Below are 16,999 nucleotides of genomic sequence, written 5' to 3' on the forward strand. Positions count from 1 at the left end.
TTATTCCATTAACTCAATTCAAAAGTGACTCACATTACATTGCTTCATTCAGTTTTGTTGATTATGGCAAACAGCTGCGGAAACCTAAAAAATAACTTTCTTAGAAAATTTTAGCAATAAAAAATTTATACAAAAATAAGTCACAAAGTATGATGTCCATATACTGCATAATTTATGCACTCAGTACTTGTTTGGATCTCCTTTTGCATGGATTATTGCATCAATATATCATAGAATGAATGCAAACATGCTATGATGTTTAGTTTTGGAGTAAAACACAGAAGTTTGGAACAGACTGAAGAGTTATTAAAAGTATTTTTGCCATTTTGAAACAGCTCCTCCTCCTCTAACTAGTGTTTGTTGTGGCTGTGCTAATCCTAACCCTGCTGATAGGATACAAATAGGATACTAACTGTATATGAAAATTTCACAAAACCCTTTTGAAAAAAATTCAAACCATCCCTTTAACTGCTTTTTATCTCATGCAGAGCCTCTGCTTGCAGCGTCTCCTTTCATGCTCCCTGGGAGACACCACTCACAGCTTGAAAACATAGAAGCTATCCAAAAATTTAGAGAGTGGAATTTATCATTCTGTTTTGAGACAAGAATAGCATTCACACCCTTTTTTTTTTCTTTAAATCATATTTTCTGAGGTATCTTTTGCAATCAAATCAGTTATGCATTTTTCCCTTATTGCTCTAGAGGTCAGCTAAGATTTTCAAAAATCTCAATCTAGTTTAGGGCTCAGATTCCAAGCCGAGGATCAAATGATCTGTCCTACTCTTCCTGAGGAAGTTATGAAGGAGAGAAAGGTCACACCTCAGGATGCTGCATATGTGGTTGGGCTAAAAAACACTCTATTGCCCTGTTTAAAACAGGATAGTATGTCATGTAGTGACTTTGCTCTTTTCATACAATATGAACATATCAAGAGGGGAAAAATCAAGGTCTTACCCTTTTTAAACTTGTTTCTCTGCTCCAGGGTATCAGCCCCTGGGGTTGATAGTAATGGAGTAATCCTCTTATCTGTTGCTGCTTCCCTTACCCACACAGATCATTTTTCTTCTACACTAGTGTATCATTCCATACTAAGCTGCAGTGCTGATTTTTTCCCCCATATGACTTTGGGGTGCTAGGTGACTCATTTAAGATTACAAGGGTGGAATTCTACGATAAAAAAGCATTACAACTAAATCTAAAGTTAACGTAGTCCTGCACTTTGTCAGCTAAACCTCACTTATAAAATGAATCAAGGTTTAAATCATTATTAACTTACTGAATTATATACAATGAACACTATTTTATCAATTATTGCTAATACAAACTAAACAAAATATGTTAGGTTTTGCATCATTTCCTAGGGGAAATGACCATATGTTGTTAACTACATAAAAATATATATTTTAGCCATTAAACCTGTTACAATGTATTATGTAATACACAATAAACAAATTAGAACACATTACAGCACAACACACTGTAAGCATGCACAAACTGATACAGAAAGTGGTGACTCCGTCCAAGTGAGTTGGACATGGTGAGGAAAAGGTGCCCTGCTGCGAGGCTGGTGACAATTACTATTTTTGTACTAGCTCTGAGACAGAAAGACAAGCAGGATATGCAGAGATGAACTCTAATCACACTGTGTTAAAAAGCACCAAAGGGCACCAACCACACCTAACATTACCATGCTGCCTTCTGAAGCTGTCATGCCTTGGAGCCACCAGTATGCAGCCGTTGAAATGTCATATGACAAGTAAGAACACACTGATGGGAAAATTAAGTCTTGTGGTCCTTTCATGTTGGCATGGACAACTATTGGGTATCCCTTTAAACAATGTTTTTGGAGTTTTCTTTTGCATGATTGATGAGAATTTCAGATGAAATGTGACCCATTCAGGCTGTTGAAATGAAGAGTTTGGTTTAAAGAAGAAGTTTAGAAAGAAGTCATAAATTTTGAATTTCAATGTAAGAAGAGTAGTTAGAGTTACATGCATTAAACAAGCAAACATGGTTTTATCAGTCAGTTTTCAAAAGTACTTAGCTGTAGATAATGTGACGTATTCTTTTAAGGATTGTGTATTATTCTATTAAATACATCATCAGTTCAACACAACAGAACCACAGTAAGTTAAAGATTAAGGTATATTTTATATTCTTCACTCTGCTGCATACAAGTAACTGACCAATCTAATTTTCTAGACTGGGAGAATACTGCTGTCTAGACAGTAGCTGTTTCATCCTGTATTTTATGCCACAGGTCATTGATTTCTGAATTTAGTTTTGGTTTGATGCTTGAGGAACCTTGAGAAACCAGGTAATGGCTAAAGTGGCTTGATGTTTTTTCATGTGAATGTTTGAGCTTCACACTGCTACGTGGTCCAGAACAGAGTGTGAAGATTGTGGTTTAGATTTATTGTTAATTGCATTTATTGTTAATTGTACGTCTTGCTGAAGGCAAGACGTACAATCTTGAGAGCAAAAAAGCTCTCACTGAGGACGTCAAAAAAACTCAGTGAGAGCTTTTGTGCTCTCACTGAGCAAAAAGGCACATTTGACATGCACTTATTTTATCACTATGCAAACATATGTTTATATTGCCCCACTGTGATGATGGGCTGTAAAGAAAACTACAAAGTGTGACTACATAGCTACATAGCTTTCAAATGGGTGGTAAAACCTCCACACTTATCTTCTTTTTGTTTATACTATTATCCACAATTGTTGTTCTTTCTTTTTTTTTTTTGGTGTTCTCTTTTGTGGGTCCAGGATTTGATAGAAAAAAGCAAATTTCAAATGAACAAATGGTTATTGATGCCACTATTGGATAAGGAAATAAATTGTCTCTAGATGTGACTTGGAGAGTTTTGATGTCTATTTATTGTATGTAAGAACACATTTTCATATCTTATTCTAAAATGCTATGCTTTTCTCGCAAGCACGTCCTGTTTGTGCTCATCCAGGGTTCGATATCATATCACATAATAGAATCTGATAGAGGTGGGCAACAGGAGGACATAGGGAGATATATTGGTTGTTAGACGGTGGAGAGCGGAGCCCATTTGTCAAGACTTTATCAGTTGTATCCCGGAATTTGTCAGAGTCAATAACAAGAATTGCTGTGAATTGATGGACGAGCCTCTAACATAAGGCATTCATACCAACGAATCACTTCATACATATAGAGACAAATAAATAGATACACTTGTATAGGAAATTTGTTTAACCCCATACAGGTTGCTTCTCTATTTGTTTTCTTTAGCATTTACAGGTTCCAAATAAAACTTATTACAAAAAGGTAACTTAGGAATATTCCATATGTTTGGAGAAAAATTGCATTTAACCAATTTTTCCCTGTGTGAAAAAGCAATTAGCCCCTAAACATAATAAATTGTTGTGCCACCTTTGCCACCACATAATTTTGTGTTAAGTCTACTCATAGTGAACATTGGGAGATCTACATCTCTAAATAGAACACTGTGTGTAGAACAAACATGTGTGGAGGAGGGGTGCAAAAAAAAAAAAAAACAAGCCACACAAGGATGTTTGTGTTTTACTTAACCATCTAAAAGAAGGCTTGATGAGATTTTGGGATCAATACATCTCAAGGGAGTAGGGAAAAAATCAAAATTGGGTTCTCTGTTTACTTCTCAATTTCTCTCCCATACCTTCCTATAACTTCTCAGTTTGTGCAGATCCCTTGCTTTCTACCTTCAACTAAGTTGTGAACCTTGCAGCACCTGACTATGATATAATGATGCCTGTTGCAAGAGAAAATGCCTCTTGGGACAGAAAAGCAAAGCTTTGGTTACTCACATACTTCTGTATGTGTAGGTCAGCTGACAGCATGGGATGGTTGGGGGGATGGGCTTGCTCTTGGCTGGAGATTCAAGCTTCTAGTTGAAGTCAGCAAGGTGTGCCAAGTATCACAGCTGTATGCTTCAATCGATGACCTGGCTACCAGAAAGCTGGGATCAATGCTGCCCTCCCTGTTCACACTGCAGGCCTCTCTTGTTTTTCTCATGGACATGTGCTACAGTCCTTTTTTTCTTTGCACTGCTTAGGTGGTGAGATTAGTTGCAACCTAATTTTAAAGGACAGATGGAGACAGATAAGTACACTGAATGTGTTTATTTGATGAAGCCTGACCACCACCCTATTTAAAATTTTTTTTGGAATATATATTTTTCAGGGCTTAACCATGTGGTCACAGGCTTAAAAACTGGAAGCACCTGATCTGTCGGATTTGATACCTTATTACCGAGTCAGACATGGTACAGCGAGAGCTAATTTCCATGAGTTTTAAAGGCAGTCAGGCTCATGGCGTCTTTAAATCCCTGCAAGAAAAACACATTGCATGTAAATTTATTAAATTATTGTTTGATCACAGCAGCGTGCTTCCTTTCAAAAGCTAGCTAAAATCTGTACGGTTAATGACAGGCCTCAAGGTTTTATTCATATTCATACAGCACCTTGGAAAAGTATTCAGGCCCTTTGATCTTTTTCACATTTTGTCAAGTTACGACCAGAGATTTGAAGTGGAAGAAAAAAGGCACACTGTTTTTTAAAAGAATTTGCATATAAAAATATAATAAGTGCTGCATGCTTTGTTATTCAGCCCTCTTCATTCTGAATGGTGATGGTTAATTTCTAAATAGTATCCTAGTGTGTGTAATTGACTATCAGTAGAAATACGGCTGTTCTTTGAAGGCCTCAGAAGTTTGTTGGAGAACAAAGAACAAATTAGTGAACAAAGAGCATGATGCCAAAGATCACACTAGAAAGGTCGTTTTAAAGTTGTGGAGAACTTTCTAAGCAGGGTTAGATCACAAAGCGATATTCCAAACTTTGAGCATCTCACAGAGCACTGTTCAATCTGCAATTTGAAAACAGAAAAATTGGATTGGATTCATCATTTAGATATATGTGGTCCCCAAAACATAAATAGTTTTATTGGCTCATAGTGAATTATGAGGCATTGAACAAAATGTGCATCGTCAGCTCTGCCTATTAGAACACCACACTACAAAGTGTTTTTGTTGATTTTCTTTTCAAAATTTCAGCATGAACTAAATTATTCAGTCAAAGCATTATTTATTCCCTGAAGTAATATTAATGGACTTAATGGAATTAAGTCAATTTGTTTGTGAGTGATTGGTAGTAAAACGTATCCAGTAGAGCTCAATGAGTCCAAAAGGCAAGTTCTGAGCAAAGTAAGATCTTCTAATTCTCCTTTGGCCTCTGAGATCTTTTGGCAAACGGAGAGCTCCACAGTAGACACAGGGGTTGTGGGAACGCGGTCTCTCTGGTCTCAATCCTAATTCTGCTGCCCGGCTCAGTCGGATAAAGAGGCCACCGGCACAGCCTCCAGTGTTTCAAGTCTGATTAATCTTCTGATTAGGTTAATCCAGCAATGCTTCATGGAAGAAAGCCATCCCCCTCCGGAAAGTCTCCTATTCCAAAAGTACTTTTATTCTCTTTGAGGTTCTCATTGAGTTTTTCTCTTGTAATCTTTTGACGGAGGCTAAAGGTGTTGATCTTCATCACATGCCTCACCTCATGCTAAAAGTTACATAAAGTGGACATCACATCCTGTTTTGGTCTTTATTGAATTATGTCTGGCTTTGATTTCAGTTAATTTTCAACTAGTTAAGTTTCTGTGAGACAAACAGTTTGTAAAACCTGGGTTCGATTCAGGGCTTTGGTTATTGTGCAAGGAGACAAAAGTTAATGAAAGTCAGTTTGATGAGAATGCTTTACTACATGCCATAGGAAGATACAATAGGACCCTTTTCCTGATTTATCACCAGAGTCAGACAATGAATAGAAGATGTTAATGAAGGTCAAGCGACAAAATGCTTTCTCTGAGTTCATAGTGAGGTTGAGTCTATTAAATACCCCCCACCAACACATATAATCTCTTTCTGACGCACACATATACACATTCACAAACACAAACCCATTTACATAGCCCTTTGCTGCTTAATGATTAGAGGAAATTTACTCCACATTGTCTCCTGTTCTATTGGATAATGTTTTTGTTGAGTTTCTGCTTAATTAGCCTTTTTGCTCTCTACCCTTTCCTAAAACACACAATAAATAAAATGTGCTGAGCACATATGCAATCCTCTGGTGTATTCAATAGCCCATTTATTTCTACTAATCAAGCATTAGAGATTGCTGGTAATCCTGCTTCCTTTGGCACGCTGCCTTTGTTTTCATGAGGAAAGTAGAATTGTTTAGTTTGATAATTGATTTGAGGGTAATTTAAATAATGATGATTATTTGGACTTTTTGTGTTATTTCACGGTGGAACACTTGCCTAAACTTAAGATAAAATGTGCAAAATCTGAACACAAATGCAGACTTAAAGGTAGAGGACAGGAACACAAACAGCAGAATTTGTTTAGTTAAACTTAAATTTAAAAAATTATGTTAAATTATACATACTTTATAAATATCTGCCATGAATTGATTTTGGACTTGTGTATATTATATTTGAAAATGAACATTAAGGACAGACACCACTGGAAACAAAAACACATATTGGAATTAACCATCTAAATGAGAAAAACAAAAACAACAATCACACAAGAAAATATCTACATCAATTCAGAAGTCATTATACCATGATCCTGCATTCAGAAAAATAACTTGAAATTTTATTGAAATACACAATTTTATTTGACCTTTTCACAGTTTTAGCAGGGTAAACCTTGGTATCTGGACACTTTGTCACAACATTTAGGTGGAAGGTAGAACAACAGCCTTGCCCAGTTGGTAACTTCACAGTTGTGGCATATTCTCTCCAACCTCCGGTCACTCTGCCTTCTCCTCGTTGAATGCACTGCCCACGGCAACAAGCATCACTTCTAAGTGGTAGTGTGACACAACTGTGGTTAGATATCGGCACTTGTAACCACTCCGCTTCAAGTTACACCGGGCACCAACCTAAAAGGGCTTAAATTTTTAATTTGTGCTGGAGAACAGAGATCACATCTAGGGAGTATAGCATATCTGTAATTTATTTAACAGTCCCACAGAGGACAAGTTATTTTGGAGACAGAAAGCTAGGACCCAAGCATCCGGGTGGCTTTCATTTTGTTTTATCTTTCTCTTGCTCGCTCTCTCTCTCTTTGCTCAGGGGGCTGGTAGGTAGACTTCAATCTGAAGTGACCTACTCTTGGATGTTGAGGGGCATTGGAAATGATTGTTAGTTTATTTATTTTACAGTCCCCAAGTAAAAAGGAATTAAAAGACCTTTCTGTCTTGTTTAGAAACTACTTGTTCTTCATCTCTAGGAACAAGAAAACTTACATTTTCCTGATATATTGTTACATTTTGCCCAAGTGAAGGGTTCTTCAGCTGTGTCAGCATATTTAATTTGACTGAAGATTTGTTTTAAAAGAACAAATTTCTCGCTTTTGCAGGCATGACATCAAAGCTGTGTCATTCCTAGTTCAAGTGGGCCTGATTTGCAGTAGCACGTGTAGCCACAGTTCTTTACTTTGGCAGCAGTAACACACATACATGCAACAATCTGCAGTAATTTATTAAAATTACTATCAAATCTGCTACTTATCCGCGGTAGAGTGTGCGCATGTGAAAGTGGGGTAAAAGAGGGTGGGGGCAATGAAAGCTGGTGGTGGCACGCTATCATGAAGTTCATCCTTAATGAGTATGGATTAGCAGGGATGATCCAGGCTTTGCAAAACCCCTGGTCCACTGTTGGTGAGTGTTGTGTGTGGGTGTGTTTTTGTTCATGCATATATATGTGTATGAACTGATTGGAGGTGACATCATACCACAATTCAGACACTCTGAAAATCTTGTTCCAGAATTTTCATATGTAGTTCATAGCTGTGAAGATGCAGGGCTTTCGTGTGTACACATATGTATGTAAACATCACAAAGTGATCTAACCACTCCCCCTCCCAGATGAGCATTAAAAGCTGATTAATATTCCTCAGCAGTAATTTAATTGTTCATGTAATTATTTGCAAGATATGAAACAGGGTGATGTTTGCTGAACTCTTTCCACAAAAATTCTCAATGTTGAGAGAACAATAAACATTCCACAGGAAATGTCTGGTCAGCGCACAGCTGAGAGAGAGAGATTCAGGGAAGCTTGTGACCAGTTTTAATTTGTATTCTGGATGTTTCAGTCACGTCTGCGTGAGGGGGGGATATGAATGGCTAAATCTCCTCGCTCCAGTTGCAGCTAGTGAGAAGCTTTTTGAACTTTGGAATTAAACTGGTGAAGCCAATCAAAGGCCAGCAGGTAAAAGACTACAAATATTGAGAAGTCACCAGGCCCACAATAGAGAAAATATCCAGAAAGGAAAATCCTTGATGGTGTCTAAAGAGAATGGGTAGACTAGTTCAAGGTGAAAAAAGGTAACAGAAGCTGCCATGTGTTATAGTGTGAGTATAAGCTCTGACTGCACAAACAGATGTGCGACAGCTGCTACCCCATCAGCTAAGAACAGGAAACTGAGGTAACAATTTGCTAAGGCTCACCTAAATTGGTTGTCTGGTCTAATTAGTCTCAATTTCAGCTGCAATATTCAGATGTGGTAGCATCATATTTTGGTGCAAACAACATTAAAGCATGAATCCATCCTGCTTTGTATTTTTTGTTTAGCTTATTGGTGCCTGTATAATAGTATGGAGGATATTTTCTTAGCTTGCTTTGGGCAGCTTAGTGCCAGTTGAGCATTGTTTAAATGCCATAGCCTACCTGATTATTGTTGCTAATCGTGTCCATCCCCATATGACCACAGTGTACCCATCCTCTGATAAATCTGCAGTAACTCCATGTCAGTATGAACCAAAATTGGTCAGAGATGCTGTTACACCTATGAGTCACGGCAATTCTGAAAGCAAAGGGGGTCAAACTTGTTACTAGCAAGGTGTGCCTAATAAAGGGCCCAGTGAGTGTATATTTTACACTTTACTGAGATGAAAAGCTGGGCTCACGTCACTTTGTGCACTGTTGTTTTGGCACTGAAGTTTTTGCTTCTGTAAGTGTAGGCTGATCATGATTTGTTACAATATCAGGAGACCTAGCAAACACTTGCTTAGCGTCAGTATGAAGCATTGTTAATTTTTAAACATACCAAATACATTTTTGTACAATTCTGACCGCACAACAGACGCACTACAGTTGTGACAGAACAGTCAGAGACTAATTTAAGCAGCAGGGATAAGCATGAGTCCTCAGAGATGATTTATAATAATTAATCCACTGCGTCCAGGTCTCCCTCCCACCCCCTGTCAGTTCAGTGCACAGGGAAAACACACTCCCAACTGTCTCTAACCATTCAGGCTTGGGAACACAGCTGTGACCACCTCGGCGCCTTTCCAATCCAATGTCACCAACGTTCGGATTGAAGGACATTGTAAGGGATTTAGTCTGTCTCTGCCTCTCTTTCCATCCCTGTTACACCCTTGCAACTCCACAATAGAATACACACCCTGCTTTATCATGCTCATCATTTCAGAAACCATTAACATGCAGGCCTACAATAACATTATTTATGGAGACGTTAATATTAATATCGACCTGTGTGCTGTCAGGCAAGCTGATTTACTGAGCTTGGGAATGCAGGGCCATGTTGAGGTGGCAGGTGTACTAATTGAATATCAGTCACTGGATGCCAATAGACACACTCTTGCCACTGACCAAGCACACACAGATCAGCACATAAAAGGGACAAAAAGACTTACACGCCTGGACTCACTCCCATTGCAAGTAATAACTAAGAGCTACTGCCCCTATGGAAGTCTGCATCATAGATTCTTTCAGGCAGCCTTGCATGGTGGTAATTATGACAGAGGATTTTGTGTCAGCATGTAAATATAATTGACTCTGTTATACTTATCTGCTCAAAACAGGCTCTGCTAATGAAGCTTCATTTAGAGAGGCTCCATGCTCAATAAAAGTGCCTTGCAAATGTATTCTAACCTCTTCTTGACATTTTGTAATAAACTTTATTGTATTTTGTTTTGGTCATATGTGATAGAACAGCATAAACGAGTGCATAATTGTGAAGTAAATATCGGATCAAATGTGTTTTTAACATATTTTACAAATACAAAAAGGTTGAACTTGTCACTTAGGACTGCTTAGTTCATGCAGAAATAGACATAGAGTTGCACAAATTTAAGCCTATCAAGATGTTTCCATTTACGGAGGTCATTACTCAGAAAATAAGCCAGAGACTCATGGTAACTAAAGGAAATACAAGACACAGAGCTTACCTTGATGAATTGGTCGACAATACAACTATTAGTTATGAGCTCCACAATTTTAGCTTACATGGCAGCTAGAAGAAAGCCATTGCTTTCATGAGCCGTTATATTTTGTTTTTTGGTCATTTGAAATTTTGAATCATGTTTGTATGATTTCTGTTTTGAGTTAAAGTGTCTTTGGTGTAGTAGTCTGGTAGCTTTCAAACATTAGACAGTTAATTGATTTTATGTGTTTATGAGACATTTTTAACAACTTATATTAATATTTACCATTCTATGAAGTCCAGTCTCAATCTCATATGGGTAATACTTCATTTGAAGAGGTGTGCATAAGACTGACTTGGCACTGTAATAGACATGACATAACAATGGTCATGAACATGAAGGAGTCTTTATGAATGTTTGCAACTGTTGTCATAAAGTGTCATTTGGTAAATAATGACACTTTTAATGCAAAGTTGCACTAAAAGTCCATTAAAAGTGTAAACTTTGTACTATTTGGTCAATGGCCCTTTTAGTGCAACGTTCTATTTGCACTACTTATGCATTAAAAGTCCATTAAAAGAGTCATATATATTGTGCCATACATACAACATTAAAATTTTGTTGAACTTTCGGTTTAAAACTTGAAGTGCTTTTATTCATGTAAAAAAAAGAGAACTTAACCCTGCAAAGAGGAGAGTATCTACACTCTCCGCCCCCAACAAAAACTCAAACTAAGTTATTCTTAGAGAAGTGGAAAGGACTTTGTGTGCAACTATTTGTAATTTCAAGAATTACAGAGATGACTGTTACAACCAGCTTAACTTTGCTTTTAATATTGGAAATTTATAAATTGCCTTTGTGTTGCTGATATATAGCTAATTTTCTGAACATTTGTAGTGAAGTAGCTTATTCAACTATTTGTGTTGTTTACATACACAATGAAAAAAAACATCAAATGATAGATTGGTAAATTTTAGTAGAGTGTGTATCAGCATGATGTCAGAGTAGTGTGAACGAAATTTCAGCAATTATGTTATTATTTAATAAAGTGCTACTTTTACAGAGCTTTAAAAAAAGACCTGACTGCTGCCTGCACTTTCACCAAATAGCTTTCAGTCGTAACATAGTAATTTTCACAAGGGTCAGATTTTCTGTTTCTGTCATTTAGCCAGTGCTTCTGGTCAAGTAGACTTCCTCAGGCCGAATACATTTGTGAAGTTCAGATTGCTGTAATGTTGACAGCTACTTACTGTATCTACAATAGGATTCACTCCCTTGCCATATGTACTACATTTTATTTTATGTGGACATTTAGTGCTACAAAGCAGACTTTTGCTTGGAAGCTGATAGTAAAAAAAGTTGTTGAAACAAAGGAACAATACGCTTTTTGCTGTAGAGGTGAATATATATATAAATCTAAAATCATGTGTAGAAATGACATAATAGATGTCATTATAGTATAGTCTAATGGAATATACTGTACATTAAAATATACTGTATAACATCTTCCTGTTTTAGGTAGGTTATGATTATTTCTGTTTGCCTCATACCAGAATCATGAAATGGCTTTTTTTTTCTCCCCACTTTCATCCAAAGCAGAACATTACATATGTTTCAATTGCAATCCTTTTAAATATTTTTAAAAAGCCCCAAGTATGATAGCATGACTTTGTAAGAGGACCATGTCAACTTTAAAGTATAGGGATAGGAGCATCATTCCTCATGACTGTTTTCCCAGAGGTACTGATGTTCTTTACAAATGAGAAAAAAAATTGTGTGAAAATGTTGAATCACCATCTTAAGACATCAGCTAGTAAGTCAGAGTTTTGGAATTAATGTAGCTTCTAAATGGCCAGTGACCTAAAGCATACCATGAAGTTAGCCACAAAGTGGATAAAAAAAAAAAACAGTGTTAAAGTTTTGAGTTGACCATCAGGAAGATCTCAGTCCCACAGAAAACTTGTGGGAAAAACTGAAAAGCAAGACAGCCTACAAATTTGACACCTGTCAGGAGGAACAGGCCATTATCCCTGTACACTATCATGAGAAGCTTGTAGAAGGAATTCCACAACATATGAACTAGTTATACAGTTTAAAGGACCCTTTTACCAAATACTAAGAAAATATGTGTCTAATTCTGACAGAAAATGAATATGTCTCTGATGAATTTCTCACTCCTTACTCTAGCATTCAGAAAATATAAATTATGTTTGTAATCCTAAATAAGCTTGATAAAACATTAATTTGTTTTAATGTCAGAAAAAAATAATTGTGGCTATCAATATTTAAATGCAATCCATGATCAATGTTTAATAAATCTGATAACAAACCTCACAGAGAAACAAATTATCATTAAATTAAAACTAGAATAATATAATACATTAAAATAACCTTCCTGACTCTAGCTGTGTTTATTCCCCATTGATTTCCCTCGTCTTTCTCAAGCTTATGTCTCTGCTTGTCATTTCTTCTTTACTCCATTGATTCGTATTCTCTCTTTCCTTCTTTCTTTAGTTCTTTCTAACCACCCATAGCGTCTTCCATGGATCTTTAATTTAACTTCCAGCCTTCTAACGTCTCCTCCCCCCATGTTCACTCATCATTTTCTCACTGCTCTTCTGCTTTGCTTTACTCAGTTTTCTTGACGTCTGCTTTTGTCGGCCACCCCTTGGTGAACCTTATCTTGTCCATCACAGTCTTCTCTCTTAACGCTAAGCTAGTCCTCCACCTCCTTTCCGTTTCTCTTATCCTTTTTCTCACCTGACATATCGCACCCTATTGATTACCACAGCTTAACATTTCTCTGCTCCCTTCCATTCACACCTCCTCCATAGACAACTCGCACCCATTCTGTTCTCCTTACACTGCGACGAAGATCTATTTTCTACTTTCAGAACAATGCAGAGCGAGGTAGTGGGTGGGTGACAGTAAAGTGAGGACAAGGAGACATCAGGTGCTACCATGGCAACATTATTCTTTTTTCATTATAAAAGAAAAAAATCTCTACTTTTTGTACATGAAGAAGTAACTGTGTTGACATTTTCATCATCTGTTTGAAATGGTCAGTTTTAGACTTTTATGCTGCAGACCTTTTGAGTGTTAGACAGAAAAGGTCAGTTCTGTGTTTTCCTTGCTTTGTATGCTGTCAGTTTTGTTGTACAATGTTTGTTCAGAGCCTCGTGGTCACTCTTATCTGAATGTACCTTGTGTGATCACATTGCTGGAGAGAAACTACATGCGCCGATTTCCGAGCACGCATGTTTTCATTTCCCAATTTGCCATGCACCATGATGCTCGGCCATCTGTCTCAACACGGTGACTAAATTCAATGCCAGTGTGTTGCAGGGTCATGAGAAAACAAACCAGAACTGCTTTCCACATGAGAGGAAAAAGAATAACTTAACCATTGTTTTGGTATGGGGAGAAAAGGCAACTCAGCGTGGTCACTGTGCTTTACACCTGCTATTGGGAAGCCTCCAGAAAAGATTTCTACCTTCTTAGATGTTGACACAGAATATGGTTTATCTTCCATGGTATTTGGCTAACCCTTCATTCCGACTGATTAATGGCGTCTTGCCCAGCAGAGGGAGTGTCTTCTGTGATCGAGGAAGCGGTAGTGCAACAGCGTGTGTGCAGTGAATAAATGCTGTACATTAAACAAATTCTCCACGCTCGTCTTGGCAGCAGGCATGTGGGAGTATTGCAGACATTGGCTGGGTGTTTTGTCTTTTTCTTCTCCTCCAAATAAAACAAATGGAAGCTTTATATTTATGAAGTTCTTACACATTTGCTTCCATACAGGCTTTAACGTGTAATCTTTTTTCACCTATTACTGCGATCAGTATACCTGGGAACTGTACAGCAGCCAGCTAGTTTGGTGACACCTTTTGCAGGAAGAAGCAGCTTGATCCCAGTGGACCGTTAGAATAAAAGATCATGTTCATGGTCAGACATTGAGGTAATAATGTCCACAGAGTCTAGTTTAGGGGGGTTATCTTCAGGCAGTGCCCAGTTCAGCAGACAGCAGGTGGGAAGGAAAGAAGTCAATAACATCAGCCACAGACATAGAGGAGTGAATGGAAGCTGTTATCTCTGAACTGTTAAACATGACATCAAAATGATGCATTTATTGCAAGATTTGACAGGATATTTTATCCTACAGTATTTTCTTCTATGTATATTAAATCATTTTGAAAATGATTTAACATGCAGTTTCTTCAGGAGTGGAGTCTTTTGTGATGAGTTTTGGGATGAGTTTGCATTGTAGTTGAGTAGATTATTTATTATTTACACGGGAAAAGCTCTACTTATTACCTTTCATGTTTTTTCTGAAGCTCTCTGTGAGTGCTCATGAGCTCTTGGGCAACTCTTTTGATTTTCTTTTGAAACCTCTGTCAGAAATTTTATGAGGAGTATCTGGCCTTATTTTCATTTTATTAATTTAATTTATTTATTTTTGACATATGTGCTTCTTTCTACTTAGAGTTTTCCAGGACATTTGGAAATTGAGAAATACTGTAAATCAGTAGCCACTGCCATCAGTGTGTCTTTCAAAAATAAGTTGGAAGCTTAACTCACTTCATTGACTGAGTGGCTTCACGCTAAGCACATGATCTGAGGGTGGATCACAAGTTTTATCCACAGAACACTAAAGGAAATATCTATTCTATTACTAATAAGGTAGCAATTGTCTAAGCAATGCTTTTAGATTGATGCTAGTTGTGCTGTACCTTGGTGACAATAAACCTTTTAATAGGCCATCAGTGAGACCTAAACCTGCTAATAACTTTCACTGTGAGGGAGTAGAATTGCTTTGTAAATAGTAAACAGTTTCTTGGTTACATATGACTTTTTGCAGATTTTTTTTCTTTCTGTGTTTAACACAAACAGAATACGGTGACAAAATTGTACATTTTTGGCACTTATTTCAGAAAATTAAGCTCATATTTTTAAATATTTTACAAATATTTCAAGAATTTTCTTGTCATTTTGATAATTATGATTTACAAATAATGAAAATTAAGCCTCCCAGAAAATTTGAGTATTATATCAGATTGATAAACATTTTCTTAACAGAAAGTTCAGGAGCCTGCAAATTTAGTGGGTCTCCTTTTGATTAAACTACTGCATCAGTGCTGTGTGACATGGATGTGAGCCTGTGGCACTGCTATAGTGTAATGGAAACACAGATTGCTTTGATGGTAGCCTTTGTGTTATCGGCATTGTTGGATCAGGTGTCTCACCTTTCTCTTGACAATAACCTATAGTTTCTCTATGGGGTTACATCAGGCCTGTTTGTTGGCCAATAAAGCTTGGTAACCCCATGGTCATTGAATCGGCTTTTGATACCTTTAACAGTATGGACAGGAGTCAAGTCCTGCTGGAAATTTTTCATATTTTCATAACCCTTTTCAGAAAAAGGAAGCATGATGCTCTTAAATGTCCTTATAGATGGATGTGTCAGCTGTGGACTTCAGAAAACATAGTGGGAAAACACCAACATTGTAGATGGCACCCTACAGTAAATAATCACTGACTGTGCAAACCTCACCATGGATTTTAAGTTACATTAACTTTGTTACCTGTGATACTAAATTTTAAAATGCAAACTTCAGTTTCACTTGAAAAGAGGAGTTTGAATCTTTGAGTCCTTTATCTCCTTGGGTCAAAATCAAATCCAAAAAATACTCTATTAATCCCAAAGGGAAACTAAAAAAATTTAATTCTTCATCATTGTAATTTTTTTCACATGGAGATTCAAATATCAATATAAAAGCTATTTTAGCTTGTCTGTCTGAACCGTCTGACAGATTTGTCAGCTATCAGTTGGGAAACATGGTAAATATTTCAAAAACATTTAACTATTTTTGAAAGCATAAGCTAAAACAGAAAGCATTCATTTTAAATTGATATTTTTTAGTGTACACTCTGTCAAACAAAATCATATTTTTATTTTGAAAAACACTTTTCACAAGGAAAAGACAAGCTGAGCTAACCTTTGCCTTCAGATGTGCTCCAGTGGACAGCTACAGACTCAAAAAAGAGAAAGAGAATGCTGACCTTACTGAGCATTCAACTTCCAGATGTGTAGTAACTTACAGAAGTACAGGGCAAACACTATGAACCCAGTCTTTACATTATTGGTCTACAAGTACAGCGGGTGGGTGATTATCAAAACATGTATCGACTTGCACTCAGCCATACGCACACCCACACCCCTACATGCTTCCACACACAGATTCTGGCCAGGCTCATTAAAGATGTGAAAGAGAAAATGATCTAAAAGGAGAAAAAAAAGACGAAAGAATGGAGGCCAGGAGGGATTTCATGCAGATTTGCTCTCCACAGCTCTCAGGCAATCAGCAGCAAGCCTCCTCAGCCGGGAACTGTGGTCCTCTGGTCAAAAAGGGCAGGGGATGGGGAGAGAGAGAGAAAATCATCTCTGCATTTGTTGAATTCCCCCACCTAGCACTTGAGGAGGCAGTTCATTTGGTAATCTCTTTCATTAATGTTTCTCTTTCATTTCTCTTTTCCCCCCTCTGTCTGCCATGTCTTTGTCCACTTTAAAGGTGCAAGCCAGAAAGTAGAAACAAGAAGCAACTGAAGCAGCTGAAGATATGAGGCTAAAGAGATTTTGAAAACAACTCCGTGGTAAGTGGGCCAACAAAAAAATTTCACAGCGCCTTCCATTTTGCTGTTATTTTGTTCTCTGGTAGAACTCTACATAACAACCAATTTTCACATCAGTGGACACGGAGTC

At 37.3% G+C, this 16,999-nt stretch overlaps 1 protein-coding gene across 1 annotated transcript in view; it reads left to right on the top strand.

The window, feature by feature from the left end:
• Window positions 1-16,999, top strand: part of ptprsa (protein tyrosine phosphatase receptor type Sa) — a 254,745-nt gene that overhangs the window by 32,398 nt on the left and 205,348 nt on the right. The window contains exon 2 of the mRNA XM_028028092.1: window positions 16,809-16,890. The gene's annotated coding sequence lies outside the window, so the exon portion shown is untranslated. The remainder of the gene's footprint in view (window positions 1-16,808; window positions 16,891-16,999) is intronic.

This window comes from Xiphophorus couchianus, chromosome 9, assembly GCF_001444195.1.
Source record: "Xiphophorus couchianus chromosome 9, X_couchianus-1.0, whole genome shotgun sequence".
Lineage (NCBI taxonomy): Eukaryota > Metazoa > Chordata > Actinopteri > Cyprinodontiformes > Poeciliidae > Xiphophorus > Xiphophorus couchianus.